The following is a 17049-nucleotide window of genomic DNA, read 5'->3' on the forward strand; positions in this document are numbered from 1 at the left end:
GTGATGTTTTGCATGCTGGCCTGGACCTGGAGAGTCACAAAGCCTGAATGTCACCAATAGCAGCTGTATCTTTGCTGCAGAGAGTTTAACTAGAAATGCTTTCCCTCTATCCTTGCATACAACACTGTTCTACCAAATGGGAGTTGTGAGACTGAGCTGTTCCTTCTCTCTGTTCAGTTCAGACCACTTCTGGGACAGTTCTGTTTCTCCCAAAACCATTACAATTACATTACAACTAATGTCTGAGGAGCTGCACTGTGGTCAGCCATTCTCACACTTCCCAGGATCTCCTCCGTGGTGGCCAGACTTGCAGTCATGTGGAACTTTAGAAAAAATGTGTTTTTATTGAGGTTCAGTGGGCTCAGACTGCCATGGTGGCATCTTGCATGCTCTGTACAGTATAAGGTGTATAAGTATAAGGTGAGCCAGGCAGTTCACCAGGTGAGCTGTCCCATGGTCAAGGGGGAATTTGGATTCAGCCAGTGCCCTGCAGGCAGTGTGGCTGCAACAAGTTCAGAGCCAGGCAGTGTCACATTGCTAATTGGTGTCATTGAGATCATTTGCATAAAATGAAGAAGCCTCAAATCGTGACTCCAGCATGGGCATTTTGAATGGCAGCATTTGGCACGCTGCAGAAGGGTTTGGCCAGCTTGTCTTGACTCTTCTTTCCTGGCCCTGGGCTCCCTCCTATCTTGTCAGCACTAGCACTGGTGCAGCTGCTGTGAGCCACATCAGAGACACGATACGGTTCAAAATTGCTTACAGACAGTGAAGTGTAGTTTGAACTTGGGTACATTCATCATTCAGTTCAGTAGGCAGCTGCACTGGAATTTGTGCTGACAACAGGGAAAGGGGGCAAGTGTGAAAGTGGAAAGAAGGATCAAAGTACAAGAAAAAGGCAGACAACAAATGACTTTCAGCAGTGGGGCTAAAAGGGCTCAGGGCACTCAACTGCACTGCTCTGCACAGGAACTTGGCCCAGGCAAACTCCAGAGGACTTTTCCAGCTTCAATGCTCTGTGATCCTGTAAAAAAGATGCATGTAGCCAAATTCTCTCTGCATTCAGAACAGGATGATCATCAGCTGCACTGCTCAAAGCTACAGACTCCTCAGCTTTTGGCACTGGCGTTTCCAGGCGCCTCTACCCTACCATGTGCAGAAACCCTTTATGCTGAGTAGGATGTACAGCTTACATTGTATTGCATGAGCCTTCCTGAGTGTTCATAGGAATGCACAGCATGTTCCCAGGGCACCCTGCTCCAGTCAGCGCTGGGACAGAGCACGCTGACAGCAGTTGCCACTTTCCTTAATGCTGATGTTGTTATCAACTGTGAGTTTGCAAAAAAATGTATGTGGTTATTTCGTGTGACTCTGAAGTAATTCTGAGTCTCTCCCTAAGGCTTCTTGTGGAACATCCACGTGGGCAAACCACCTTTGGCTTCAGCAGCCGTGCAGGTGGGTGACTGGCACTGTGGTTCCCTCAGCAGGCTCCAGCTCTCCTGCTGCTGACAAAATGTACGTGAGTCAAACACAAACAAAGGGAAAGAACCTACTTCTATGTCAACTCCAGTGGCATGTGGAAGGTAAAGAGGGAAATCCTTACTTAAAAGGAAGCACCTTTCACTATAATTCAATGCCACATTCAAAGATGGCTTGCTGAAATCTGCATGCTGGAGACCCAAGCTCACTGGGTTTTAACACTGTTAACATAGCATAGCTGCAACTTTAGCATCATGCATTTCAGTTCATTTCTATTCCTCACATAACTTCATTGTTTACAGGAAAATGGGATACATTAAGAATCTCAAGTAATTTATTTTGAATGGCTTGCTTTTGCAATACAGTGCAGGCTGCATTAATGTTCAGGAGGCGCCTAGACAGGAGCTGACACTGAATATGCAAAAATATTTACAATGAGCTGTATGTACCATGCTCTTTATGAATAATTTGGCTGTTATAAAGTAAATTGCATTAATTACAATTATCACAACATAATCCATGAAAGTTTGGGCTGGCAGAAATATAATAATGGGATTACTGCTGTTTTCATTAACACTGGGTCACTTCTGCATTTTACTATTTCTGAGTATCTAGCTTGACAATGTCTTCTCTCTGTCCTCATGACTGAGTCATTATTAATGCAATAAGAATTTGCTGTCCTCACAGAGAAACTATGTTCCCTTGACATGTTTTTCTGACCTTTTTCCTCTTATCAGAAATCAAACTTTTCCATAAATTCCAATAGTCATCAGAAATCATTACACATTATTTTCTACACTGCTGATAAGAAGAGAAAATGGTAACAGTTTAGTCTTTCTTTCAAAAATTTGGAGATATGTAAGAAAGAAACTACACCCACATCCAGGGGACAGTGGTGGTATGGACCAGAAGATTCTGGTGGGTTTTGGATGCCTTTTGATGTCAGAGTTTTATACACAAGGGAGGGTTTTCACCTTCTCAGACTCCCTGACTACTGCTGTAAATGGATGGAAAAACTCATGTTTTGCTTTTTTTACCTTTAGTAGCAAGATAATGGCTGACACAGCATGGAGCTCCAGGGGACCAAGGGGAAAGTGAGATTCAGAACCACTTTCCCTGCCTCCTAGGGGTCAGGATCCACTCAGGATCAACTCCACTGATCCTTTTAAGTAAGCCTGACTGTTCCTTGACCTGAGACAATGCTATTACTATTCATAAAAGGCATTGTACACAAGTAAATTGTTGTCCTGTTGTATTACACTAAAAAGCCATATTTTGGCATGTCAGTGAGTTGCCTGGAGGAAGGGAATGTGTGGAGGAAGATGAAGGATGTGTTGCACACTGAGGGTGGTGTCAGGCTCTCTTCCATCGTGTTCCCCCAAATGTTCTGGCTCGGCACTGTGCTTCCATGTGGAAGAATAAGGATTAGGTTTGTCCTGCTGTGAGATGATTCATGTGTGGGGAATGTGCGTGCTCAGAAACAGAGAGATTTCAAGAGTGCATCACTGGAGAGAGGCTTGTAATAAGAATCAGCAATAAAACAATAGCTGAGCTGGGAAAAATTTATTTAATGAAAGGAATTTACAGTTGAAATCTTGAGCAGTTAGGATTGCTTGTCTGACCATTTCTGCTAAAGCTGCTGCTCTTCATTCTGTTTTTAAAATGTATTTAGATAAACTGCTTATTATTGAATTTTAGAAATCATATACATATTTATGCATATTTATATTACACATTTTATGTCTTTTTAAATTATGCACTCTATGAGGTGTTCTTTCCAATTTTACTACATGATTTTACTGTAATACTGTGTTAACATTTACATAATACTAAAATAGGGCTGGATACTTAATCTAACAGCAACTAGATGTGAAACTGTTATTTCCTTTATCTAAAGTGTAAAGGATGTGAGCTGATATTTAACAAAATAAAAGTGTTTTCCAACTTTGATATTATTCATGCTTTCCTAGAGATGTTAACATAACCTTGTAATTGGCATGAATTCTACCCAGCAATGAGCACTGTAGGAAATGCACTTTATGTTTGTTACTTGTTTTTAAGACACAGTAGAAATTCATAGGATATAACAAGCTGTGCATTTGAGTGTGGCTGATTTTCTGTCTGTGCAATTAATTTATTCTGATGGGAAAAGTAATATCAAGCTTATTTATCAGTAGAGAGCTTTCTCTGAAAGATCTTCATTGGGGTATAAGTGCATAATTTCCAAACAGCATGTTATATTAAACAGAAAATCTGCATTTGAACTCTCCCTGCCAGAAAAAGAAAAAATAAAAATAAACAGTTGTTTTGCTTAGATTCCAGTTCTTGTCTCCATAGTGAACACCCAAGGCATGACAACATGGTTCTGGTATACAAGCCTTGAAAAATAAGATTTATAAAGTAAAATCAAACTCAGACTGAGGTTGTTTTTAGCTTGTCAGTCTGACTTCTGTCTGAGCAGAGGAAAGGCTCCTGCCACTGGAGAACTGCTTGGGAACCCGGTGTGAAACTTGTTTGTGCCACTGACTTCAGTCCCCCTGGCCAGGTAACCTCAGCATGCACTGCAGACCAGGATCTGTGAAGCAACTTCATTGCTAGATCCAGCATATTCCATAACTTATAGATGCTGCTGCTGAGGCTCTGTGCCTCTAAACTTGTGCAGCAAGAACCCTTTTGTTTATTTTTTTTTTTTGTTTTTGTTGGGGCACAATTAGAGTAGGCAGTGAATCTATGGGAGTTGAGGCCAGAAAAGCACAGTACTATTTGCTGAGTTCCGTGCTGCTGCTGTTGGTTTTGTTTTTTTTTTTTTTCCTTTTTCTGTTCAATTTGACTAGAATTGAGAAACAAAGAAAGCCAAATCCAAACCATTGTTGCTCAGGCAACGAGATGTAGCTAAGAATGAAAACTGCAGCTTCATTAAAAGCATGTGCTGTGGTTGTCTGTGGAAATTTCTGTCAATCTAAACCTGGGTGCATTATGAAAACATCAGTTTCCATCAGATTCACTACATAAGCTCAACCTGCCAAGACAAGCTTGCATTTGTTTATGTTCGTTGGAACTGTTGCTATTTGGAAGTTAAAACGTTTTTGGCAGGCACCAAAGAGAGAACTGTGGTTAATTGCTTCTTGCCAATTATCAGTTCTGCTGGATATATCATACAGCTACCTTAGAAATCTGACAGGCTTCATAAAATCAGCCTCAAGCTAATCAGTGATGCCAGTGTTTTTCAAATGACTGTTGATATTATTGTTGTACCTCATCCAGGAACCATCACCCTGAGTATTCATGAGATATGGCAAAGTGTCATAGCCATGAATCCAAAACTTTCTGAAATATTAATGTATTGCTGTCCATTTATCTCCTCTGTACTCCTCTATTCCAGTTTGTAATCCTGATTTATCTTATGGATTTAGTTAATGTTAACTAAATCTATGTAACTGAAGAGAAAAAAAAAACACGTGGCAAAACTTCCTACATTAATGACTTGATATTATACATTCATGATAATGAAGTGGCACATACAACTATGAAGAAAGTGCTAGATTCTGCATTCTTACTGTATCTCATGATACTTGATTTTGTTTTGTTTCTCTTTACTCTTGAACTGCTGGAATTAATGAATGGAAGGGCAATTTTGGGGGTGAAATACTTGATTAAGAATACAGAACAATCATACAAAAGTAAAACAATCCCATAAAACCCCCAAAACCCCACAGTATTTTATATGTATATAACCCACCACACACACATATTAACGTGTGCATTGTTGTTAACCTTTATGGTATGGTTAGGAAATAGGAATGTAGTAAGGCAGAAATCTAATAATGGTCTTCTTTCAGGTGTTAATTTTGTTAGAGTATTAAACACAAATATTCTTATCACTAGCAAATACTATTGCTATTTTTGTGATAGGCTTGAGTCTAATGTTCTGACCCAGACTGGCTTCACTGTGTCACACTACAGGCAAACAGTAAGGAACCTGTCCTACCACATAGATCCTGTAATCTAAATAATAAATACAACCAAATGCAAGGGTGAAGGAGTGGGCAGGTGATTGTCTTTATTTTACAGAGGGGAACCAAGTCAGCAGTTAGTTGAGTGAGATGCCACAGATGGAAGAGGAGCCTGTAACAGAAAGATAATCCCAAACCAGGCTTCCTGTGTCAAAGTCCAGAGCATTCACCAGGTCAGAATTCTTCCAGCAACAAGAGCTGTGGGAGCAAAAGAAGAGAAAGTATACCTAGGCATTAGTTGGAGAGGTTGACAGAATTGTGAGTCATTAGGTAGAAAGAGGAAATGGGAAGCTGGAGGATGGGATTTTGGAAAAACTGAAAGCAAAGCTTTTAATCTATGAACCTTCCCTTCACAGATAGTTGAGGTATGACTGCCAAAATGCAATGTTTATTTTAGGTTTATTCCCAGTAGAAGACTTATACAAATGTGTGGATCATATTTTGTTCAGTTTTATTTCATCAGCTTTTGGAATGTCTGTGCTGTCTCTTAGTTTCTGGAGATCAAAGTGTAGGCAGTGGAAAATAATCTAATCTGCTACTTTGGAATAATTTGCTACAGCAGGCAAATTCCCAGTGCAAATCAGAGTACAAATCAGATGGTGAATCAGTGATCTCAAAAGAGGATTACTTTGGATTAGCTGTCCAGTGAAGCAGGCACTTTGTACAATGCAGCAGACAGCTCCAACATGAGCCAATTCATTGCTTGTTTTTCTTTTTTTTTTTTTCTTTTTTAAAGGAACATTAGTTTACCAACAGATTCCCGTTGACTAATTAACAGTATTTTGCCAGAGTTTGTGTCTAGAAGACAGATTATGTGACAATACCACTAAGCAAACTTAATGGCCAGACTTTGAGGAGAGGGAGGAGGCTTGGTAGGAAGTACCCCAAGATGTATTTTGGTTGACAGCAGGTGCAGGTATAAACACTGGTTTGAAAGTTCTGTCTTGAATGTCCATTTCAGCTTAGAGCTTGATTTGTGAGACAGGGAGGAGACAATTCTGTCTGGCCTTGGTTCAGTTCTGCTGCTTCTCTAGTTTAAGGATATAGTGGTTTAGTGATGCTTGAATTACAGAATCATCCAGAATCATCCAACCAATGGCCTGGGTTGGAAGGGACCTTAAAGATCATCTGGTTCCAACTCCCCTGCCATGGGCAGGGACACCTTACACTGGACCAGCGTTTGCAGAGCTCCATCCAAGCTGGCCTTGAACACTTCCAGGGGTGGGACACCCACAGCTTCTCTGGGCAACCTGTGCCAGGACCTCACCATCCTCATAGTAAATAATTTCATCCTAATCTCATCTAAACTACTCTGTCTCAGTTTGTAGCCATTCCCTCTTGTTCTGTCACTCCAGACCTTGTAAATAGTCTCTCTCCATCTTTCCTGTGGGCTCCCTTCAGCTATTGGAAGGCCACAATTAGTTCACCCCAATGATTTCTCCAATCCCAAGTCAATCCCAGCTCTCCCAGCCTTTCCTCCCAGCAGAGCTGCTCCATCCCTCTGATCCCTTGGTTAATTGCCAGCGTCCTCTGGGCTGGCTCCAGCAGCTCCCTGTCCTTGCTGTGCTGGAGCCCAGAGCTGGATGCAGCCCTGCAGGTGGGGTCTGAGCAGAGGGGGCAGAGGGGCAGAATCCCCTCCCTGCCCTGCTGCCCACGGGGCTCTGGGTGCAGCCCAGCACACGGGGGGCTCTGGGCTCCCAGCACACGGCCGGGGCATGTCCAGCCTCTCAGCCACCAGCACCCCCAGCTCCTTCTCCAGGGCTGCTCTTGAAGAAAAGCGTTAATACTGATAGTATACATTCCTAAATTAATCTGCTTTTCAGTGTCACTGGACTGGTATAAGTAACAAAGTGATTATAAACACCACTTATCCATTTACGAACACAATGCCCTGTTTCTTGAGGTTAATGTTTAACTCCATGCTGTGGCTGTGAGGTCATGATTGAACACAATCAATCGTTTTGCCACCTCCCTGTTTACCTTGGTTTCTGGTCATTTATTAATAAAGACAAAGCCATTCTTGGCTGCATTTCCCATGTCACAAAGTTGGCTTGTTGGCTTGAGAAGCACCAATTATCCAGAACCAGTCGCTGGGGTGGCTGTAAAGGGATTGGAAGAGAAGTGAAGGACAAGAACTGACTTGAATATTATGCACTAAAAAGAGGGAAATTGTGCATATTGTGTGTGTGAAATTACATCTCTTTCAGTATGCATGGAAAGCAGTCTTCGATAGAAAGCTCAAATTTCCTGGGCATTATAAAACCCCTGTGGAAGAAGAGCAGAAGCAGCCAACTCTTACTGTGATGGCAGCAAAAAACATGCTAAAGCTTGAGATCCAGGCAGCTTTTCATTAAGGTAGGCCAGATCCAGCAGCACTATTTTCTCCTGTGTTTAGACAGCAACAGCTCCAGACCATAGCCCCAGCTCTGCCCCCACCCCTTGACACACTGGGGAGAAGTGTGAGCGAGCTGAAATTTCAGGAGTCACTGGTGAGCAGTGACTTTGCACCATTGTTTCTGTGTTCAGAGCAAGCCTAAACAAGTGCTGGAAGCTTGGTGTCTGCTCCAGACAAAGGTCAGCACATTGCTTCTGATTTGGTGCCAGACTGGTTGTTCTGCCAGAGGTTTCCTCCCCTGTATCATCACCTCACTCTCCCCTCTGGACTTTGCAGCAGGCTAGAAGTAAGACAGAAGAAGAAAATACCACAATTGCTCTTGAATCTTCTTTTGAAATGGATGAAAATGTTTTTTCCCTGGTTCCCACTGTCCTAGGTGAGACACCAGTTTCAGCAATGAATAAAGTACTATGAAAAGTGACAGGGAGACTTGCACCTCTAAACTGCTGGGATGGAATGAGGTCAAGTTTGGCACAGTGCATTACATCAGTTGGAGGAATCCTCCTTTAAAAAACAGCCCTTGCCAGCCACACCACATACATACTCTACCCTGCCTGTGCAAAACCACCACTGAAAGCCTCTTGGTCCAGCAGGGCTGTGACGAAGGTGTTCAGGTATGTTTCTGCAAGAAGCAGTATAAATGCCTGCTGTGTTTTGTGTACATTTGTAATGCAGCTCTGTGTGCTTGCAGTCATCTACAGCGTGCTGCTCCTGGAGCACACCAGGATGTGTGTGATTCTCTGCCATAAAGCAAAAATCAGAACCTGTGTTTTAAATAAAGAAATACTTCTTCAAATGCATGGAAATTCAGGCTTGCAAGAATTGTTAGGATTATGATATAGAACACAAGTTTCTTGGTTGTTTTAGGGATAAGTCCACCTGTGCTTAGAGTGCATTGTTACTTAACAGGAATGGTAAATTTTAGAAGGATAACAAATAAGTCTGAATGAGTGTTCTTCGTGTGGCAGACTGGAAACCTGTCTATGTGTCCATGATGAGACAGAATCAACACCAGAGTCTTATCAAATATATTTGTTTGTCTTCACATTCTTCCAAAACATGACGAAGTGCTAAAGGCACTCTAATCTTTGCATGTGCAATTATTTCTTATGAAATAAAATATTTGCTTATGAAATCTTCCTGTCCCTGCACATCATTCCAAGTTGCCTAGGTACCAGTATAAACCTAACTGACTTTAAATTTAACCAAGTACCTAAGCAAATATTTCATTTGTACCTATGTGCAGTTCTACTGAAGTCACAGGTCTGGAATTCTTCATGTGATTTTCCCAGTCATGTGTTAGCTCATGATACAGAAAGCAAAAATCCAATCCACATACACAGATTATATGTACTTATTATGGGTACGTATATATACATACATACATATCTACCTGTACAAAAGACAGTGATGTATATAGCAGCCTATAAGCAATCAGATGATTTTTTGAGCATTATCCAGATGTTTTTGATTCCAGGCTCTCCTGACTTCCTTAGAGGTGGGCACCAAGAGGTACAAATAGGTCACTGGAATGAGAAGGCAATTCACTGAAATCCATTGGTCGCACAGTATGATGAATGGCAAACCTGTGCTGAATACACATAAGTGCCTGATAAGGAGACAGCCATAATATGACTCTATGGCATCTGATTTTTTCATTATTTTGCAGTGTTCAAATACAAGTGGGCTGTAGTTGGCATGAATAGTATAATGCATGTAAAGAAACAGCACAGTCTGTGCTTCAGCTTTTGTCTTGGAGACTGAAGGATTCCTTGGTATCAAGCATTTTTGATCTTGTAGAAGTGTTTTTTTTCATTTCATTTAGGACTCATTCCCCCCAAAAAGGTGCCTAGTGATTATACGAAAGGACAGGAAGGCATATTGCCTTATAATTTATTGCTAGCTGCACTAAGACTATCCATATTAAACATAAATCTACTGTTGTGAACTGTACTTGGAGAAATCGGCAGCAAATTATACAAGCTATGGCTATTCTGCCTCCTTTCATTCCCAGGGCAATAACTTACTTGTTATGTCTCCACCTTGGAAGAGGCAAGTGAATTTAGAGTGATAGCTGCTCAGCAGTCGGTGCTGTGCACAGAAATTGGATTTGAATGTAAGCATATCTGCTGCTCCAAGCTCTCTCCTGGGGCTCAAAAGGCAGATAGATTATATTTTGCTGTGCTAAGAAATTGTTCCTGTAAGAATAAGAAAGTAATCATTAAAACCTGAGGTAGAATCTGTTTCCTGAGCTCCTGAATGTGTTTGGGCTTAATGATATGTATGAAACACTCATAAATGCCAATACACAGAAATTTTCTGACCTCACAGCTTTAGATATAGTTTCCAGCTCACCATCTATATTGTCTTATCCCAGGTGTGTTCAGCTCTGTTCAAGCAGGACAATGTCCTACTTGCTGTTTGCTCGAGTGCTGATAGGTGAATTGGGAAAGGGAGGGACAGCACCGAGCAGCTTGGAATGGGAGGGAAAGGAAACTGCAACCACTGAAATGTACCACCAGAGAGAGCTTTTGTCCTGCTGACTGATCAGGGACGCTGCTCATGGCTGTACTGCAGCTCTCAGCTCGCAATGGAAGGTTTTGTAAATGCTGAATGATCAGGTGGAGAGTGAGAATCCAAATTGCAGCACCATTTTAACTGGACACTTGATCCTTTGAAGCGATCAGGGCAGCTGGCAGAACTGATGTCAGCCAGGGGAAAGCTGCTGTGAGATGAATATCTCCTATTTACAAAGCCCTGGTCTGGCACTGGTTCCTCTGATTTCGGCTGGTACAATCTAGAGAGCGTGGGGCACTCTGAGAGTGATGGGACTGCCCTTGGAATTGAGTGGGGACCTGTGCTGCACACCTCTCCTTTGCCATGAAATCACAGATTCACTGCATTACAGATCACATCGATTGGAAAAGACCCCCAGGAGCATCAAATTCAACATTTGACCAATCAAGCTCAGGCATAATCTTACTCTGGGAGTTATCACTTTTGGTTTCCACAACTGACAAGTTACAACATTGCAAAATATTTATCAAATGTGTGCAATCACACCTTCATTGAGGTTTGGAATACTCAGAGGAATACTCTGGATTCCTAAAGTGGAGAAAAACAGCTTCTATGAAATGGATACAACTTCACAGAAGTTTTGTTTCACTCTTTGTTTTTCAATGTGGTAGGGCTTGGAATGTATTTTATCTGGTGGTGTTTGTGGCAAAACACCAGTGTTGGCTCAGGAGCAGAATCAGGCAGGTCAAAGCTCTGAAGCTGTTTCTGGGAAGTGTCAGGACATGTTTGCAGGTTTCCTGGCTTCTTTCCTGGGCGTTCAGTGTTGCAAAGAGGATACCAGACAAAATGGGTGGTAGCTGGGATCCAGCATCTCTACCAGCCTTGTGGTTTGAGATGAAGCATCCCCCTCTCTGCCCTCCCCACCTCCAACATCCCTTCTCCACTTTTGTTGTGGAAGTGTGCTTGCAGTTTTAAAGGTGATCAATACCATCATCGTGTGAGCCTCCTGAGACCTGTGTGAAAGTGGATGGGAACCTCCACTGAGGCAGCCATGTCCTTTGTTCTCACAGGAAGATGATTGTTATCGTTCAGCTCTTTCACTGAGCTGGGACACACCAGCCCTTCCCACACTAAACCTTCAGGGCTGCTGGGGAACAGGCATGCTCAGGCCTGTAAATTAGCAGTTCTCACTGCAGGTAGAATAATTGCAGTTGGCTCCTTCTCTTCCAGAAATCATTTAGTCCTAGGAATGCCTGACCAAGGAATTTCTTAGTGGCTTAAATGCTCCTCATTGCAATGCCTCAGTATCCTCAATTTTTTTTAATACATACATTTTTTTTCTGGAAAGAGATCAAACAGCATATTAAATAGCCACCAAAGCAACACATATCCCTTAAGTGAGGCAGACACACCACCAAACTCCACACAATCTAATTGTATGTAGACATGAACATCAAGAAGCCCTGGAGAAAAAGCCCATACCACAGGTCACGTGGATTATTCTGGCATGTTATGTCAAGCCAACTTAATTACAGATTGTCTTTAATGGCACGTTCCAGGCTTTAATTCTGTGTGTGTGTGTGACTGAATAAATAACAACACTGACAGCCTGAAACTTTTGTGAAGCCCTTAAAAAGCTAAACTATTCATGTTGGTTTGGGATTCATCTGGACAAGGCTTCAGACTTCAGTGGTTGCAGCTAGGAATGGGTGACCATGCTCAAGTATCCTGGTAGAGAAGCAGGCTCTAGTTTATTTATGTGCCCAAAAATAAAAAGCCATTGAGGCAGTAGGTGTATTCCAATGTAGCTTTCAAAAATTTATTTTAACAAAAATGGACCTCTTGAATTTATTCCACCCTAATTTTCACCCCAGGATGAGCTCTTTGTTTGTGATCATTGCATAGCTGCTTGCTGAGAATCCTGTGGTATTCCCGGCCTTGACATCAGTGAGAACACATTGCTGCACTACTTGATTGACCAGGTATGCAGTCAGAGCTGATCTTATTAGAAATTCATCAGCTCCAAGTGAGGTGTTAGAGTTGCTACTGTTTGAGACTGTGCTTGAAAGGAAAGGTGAAAAGTTGTGATAAACAATACAGGATTTGATCCTGCAAGGCATTGTGCCCCTTTGGTAATTTGTGAAACTCTCCTCTTAGCCACCTTCATCATTCAGAGTTAATGATAATAAAATAAAGCTTTGGGCAGGCTGGACTGATGGTCAGTGGTCTGAAGTCTGGATCAGCCGTGGTGTGGCAGCAGGACCAGGGCAGTGACTGTGCCCTGTGCTGGGCACTGCTGAGGTCACACCTCAATCCTGTGTTCAGTTTTGGGCTCCTCACTGCCAGAAAAACATTGAGGGGCTGGAGCATGTCCAGAGAAGGGCAGTGGGAGCTGGGGAAGGGGCTGGAGTACAAGTCTGATGAGGAACAGCTGAGGAGCTGGGGGTGTTTAATCTGGAGAAAAGGAGGCTCAGGGGAACATGATTACTCTCTACACCTCCTTGAAAGGAGGGTGCAGCCAGGTGGTGTTGGGCTCTTCTCTCAGGTAAGAAGTGACAGAACAAGAGGAAATGGCCTTGGGCTGCACCAGTGCAGGTCTAGATTGTACATTAGGGAAAATTTCTTTCCTTAAAGGCCTCAGAACAGACTTCCAAGGGAATTGGTGGAGTCACCATCTCTGGAGGTATTTAAAAGTTGTGTATATGTGGTACTGAGGGTCATGGTTTAGTGGTGTGATTGGCAGTGCTGGATTGACTCAATGACCTTAGAGGTCTTTTCCAACCTAAATGATTCTATGATTCTGATTTCAAAACTTTAAACTGAGTGTCTAGCTGTGTCTGTGGATGCAGTTTCACTCTTTTACAGCTGCTCTGCAACTGATTCCTGCACATGGAGGGTAAGGTGTGGTGCTGGAGCAGGGCATTGCCTGGAGCAGGGGCTCTCCCTCTGCCCAGCAGTTCAAGTTCCCAGGACCAGCCTTGTCATGACCTGTGAAGCTGCAACAACTCAACCATTTCTCAGACCACACTGTGAATCAGCTCAGGGAACTGCTCAGGGTGAAAATAAGCCAGCAAAACACAGTGCACAGGGACCTGCCCACCTGCAAAAGCAGAGGAGGCTGCACAAGGAAAGGGATGTGGAGAAACTTGGGAAGGCACAAAGCCAGTGACAGTGCTCTGACCCTCTGGTTGGTGTTCCTCAGTATGAATGAGGCTGTGGCTCTTTCTGTTTTCCTCACAGGTTGGGCAGGGGTGTGAGCTGGCAGCACAAACCTGCTCAGCCTTCCTCCTGCCAACAACAACAGCTGCACCAACACCCCCATCAGCACTGCCCTGCCCAGCCTGCCTCCCTCCCTGTGAGCCAGCCAGGGCTGCAGCTGGCTTTGTGCCTCCTCAAGGCAGCTCCCAGATTATCTGCAAAAGGCCAGGGCTGGCTCAGTGGTTGCAGGGGACAGACAGAGCACCCTGGTGCTGAGGGAGGGGAGATGGGGCTGGGGGGATGCCTTTGCTTGGCTCAGCTGGCTGGGAAAGCTCTGCACCAGCACAAGGCAGTCTGGTTTGCCCAGAGAGCAGGTATCAGTGGAGTTCCATCACTGACTGAAGGCTTCTGGACTAGGACAAGAGCAGGAGAATGGCCTGTATTGGAAGGGACCTTAATGATCATCTTCTTCCAACCCCTGATGTGAACAGCAACACCTTCCACTAGACCAGATTGCTCAGAGCTCTACCCAACCCAGTCTTGAACATTTCCAAGGATAGGGCATGCACAGCTTCTCTGAGAAACCTGTGCCAGTGCCTCATCACCCCCACAGTAAATAATTTTTTCCTAATATCTAAAAACATACTCTCTGTCAACTTGAATCCATCTCACTTGTCCTGCCACTCTAGGCCCCTGTAAAAAATCCTTCTCTGACTTTCCTGTGGGCTCCCTTCAGATACTGGAGGCCACAATTAGGTCACCTCAGAGCCTTCTCTTTTTTATGCTAATCAATCCTAACTCTCTCTGCCTTTCCTCACAGGAATGGTGCTCCTTCCCTCCTGGACTCACTCCAATGGGTCCATGTCTTTCTTGACCCAGGGTGGGTCAAGCATCCTCTATTTGATGGAGTGTTCACTCCAATGTTCAGGATGTCTTTTCCACTGCACTGTCATCCCCCAGTGTGCCTGATCTGTCTTGATAGATCTTAGAACTTATTTTCCCTGCAAATGACTCCTTTGTCCTTTCCACCAGTACCTTTTCAAAATTCATAAAGAGAAAGCAACAAAACAAACAAGTTGCTCTGCACTGCTTTCATAAATGCCAGTTCTAGGCTGAGAGTTTATGCTGGATTTTTGGAGCAGGGTACTGCAAATATTGCCTTTCTTCCTCTTCTATCAATGCTTTAGCCCAAGGCTTCTAATTTCAGTGTATTGCTTAGCACAGGACATACCAGGAGGTAAGAACTGTCTCCAAAGCACAGCAGTTCGAAATGGAAGTGGCACACAGCCTTGTGATATAGAACAGCTGACTCATATCAAAGGAAAAATAAAGGAACAAGGAATATTTACAACCAATTTCATGCAGCTGTTATGGAGGGAGAGGGGAGTTATCATTGTCTACAGGGGCAACACAAGCAGATAAACCTCTGCCAGGCAGCAAAACAGCCACCCTGTTACAGGTGACCTGGCACACAGTTGCTCTCTATTGACTTGTCCAGCATGACTGCTTTAAACCATGGGCAATGGAAACAGTTCCCAGTGGCTCTCAGGTGATTTTGAATTTACTAGAGCAAGGATTGTACTGCACAAAATACCTGTTTGTATTTTGTGTTCTGAGTTTTTAATAAGTCTGAAGGAACCTGCAGTTCATTTCAGAGAACATTTGGAAGGATTAACCCTCCCAAAAAGCAGAGAAGCAGTGACTAGTGGCACTAGTAGCACTGCATTGCATGCAGCTGTGCTTTTTTTCTGTAATCTTCTTTTGCAATGGTGTTTGTCTTGTGGAAGAGGATACTCAGAGAAGATGTGGAGTATCCAACCTTTGAGATATTGAAAACCCAGGTGGACACAGTCCTGAGCAACCTGCTCTGGCTGGTCCTGTTTTGGGCAGGGTTTGGAACAGGGGATCTCCCAAGGTGCATTCCTGCCTCAGGTGATCCCTGGTAGTGAATGACTGTGGGTCTGCCTGTGAGAGAGCAACAGTGAGTGCAAGAGCTCAGTGACCTGCAGTCAGTGCATGCTACACACCCCCAGATTATTATTTAGTCCCTGTTTGCTGGGAGAAACTCAAGGCTGGCTTGGCAATGAGAACTCTGCCAGAGCACTTTCCCACAAGTGTAAGCAAAGGCATTAACATGATACGTTAACATCATGTCAATACGAGATCTGATCTTGTGGCTGAATATGATGCAATAAGGAAATATCTTTAGTTTTTCCTGTTTTAATTCAAAATTGTGAAAGGTGTCTTAAAACCAGCAATAAGGTCAAACACCCAGCATGTGTAGCTAAGTTTGCAAAAGGAAGCGTTCGGGTTTGGCACGCTGCAGTTAAAGTTAGCAGCGCAGTGTGGTTTGGCCCTTTGTGGTTAGTCATGATGAGACAGCCTTTGCTCAGACCATCACATATGGTTTTTCTCTATGCCTTCCTCCTCCTCCCCCTCATTCCCACAACAGAGGGAGCCCACTGAATGAGCAAGCAGAGAGACTCTTTCAACCTTGCTCGGTGTTTGAGCAGTCTGCCTTTACCAGCAGCAGGAAGCAGCTCTCGGTCCCAGCCCATCTCCAGCACCACGGGGCCCTCGCAGCCTCCTCAGCTTTGCAGGGCAAGACCTGGACTCTGACTCATTTTCTTTCAACAAGAGCCAGGTTACAGTAATTTCACGAATACAAGCCGCACCAATTTGACCAAAATTTTGGTGGAAACCCGGAAGTGCGGCTAATATTCCGGGGCGGCTAATCTATTAACAAAATTCTAAAAGCTGCCAACACGGAAGTGAGAGCCCGCGGCAGCCCCAAGCCAAGCTGGAGCCCGGCCGGCCCCGGCAGAGGTGGGAAAGCCTGGCAGAGGCGGGGCCAGCAGTGTGGGGGGCGGGCGGCAGAGCCTGAGCCAGCAGGGCGGGGCAGGGGGGGCGGCAGAGCCCAGGCCAGCAGGGCGGGGGAGCCCGGGAGAACTGGGGCTAGCAGTGCAGGGGACCATGGCAGAAGCAGGAAGGCCGGCGGGTGGGGCTGCCTGGCAGCGGGGGAAGCCCAGCATAATCGGGGCCAGCAGCGTGGGGGAGCCCGGCGGTGCGGGGGCCTGCAGTGCCGGCCAGGGCGAGGAAACGCGGCGGCGGTGCAGATGGGAGGGGGCGGCCGGCGAGCGTGGTGGCGGCGGCGGCAGCCCTGCCGGTGGGGCGAGCGAAAGCGCCGCCGCGAGCCGCGAACCGCGAGCCGCGAAAGCGCCGCCGCGAGCCGCGAGCCGCGAAAGCGCCGCCGCGAGCCGCGAACCGCGAGCCGCGAACCGCGAAAGCGCCGCCGCGAGCCGCGAACCGCGAGCCGCGAACCGCGAGCCGCGAACCGCGAGCCGCGAACCGCGAGCCGCGAACCGCGAGCCGCGAAAGCGCCGCCGCGAGCCGCGAGCCGCGAACCGCGAGCCGCGAACCGCGAGCCGCGAACCGCGAGCCGCGAAC

This window comes from Catharus ustulatus, chromosome 2, assembly GCF_009819885.2.
Source record: "Catharus ustulatus isolate bCatUst1 chromosome 2, bCatUst1.pri.v2, whole genome shotgun sequence".
Lineage (NCBI taxonomy): Eukaryota > Metazoa > Chordata > Aves > Passeriformes > Turdidae > Catharus > Catharus ustulatus.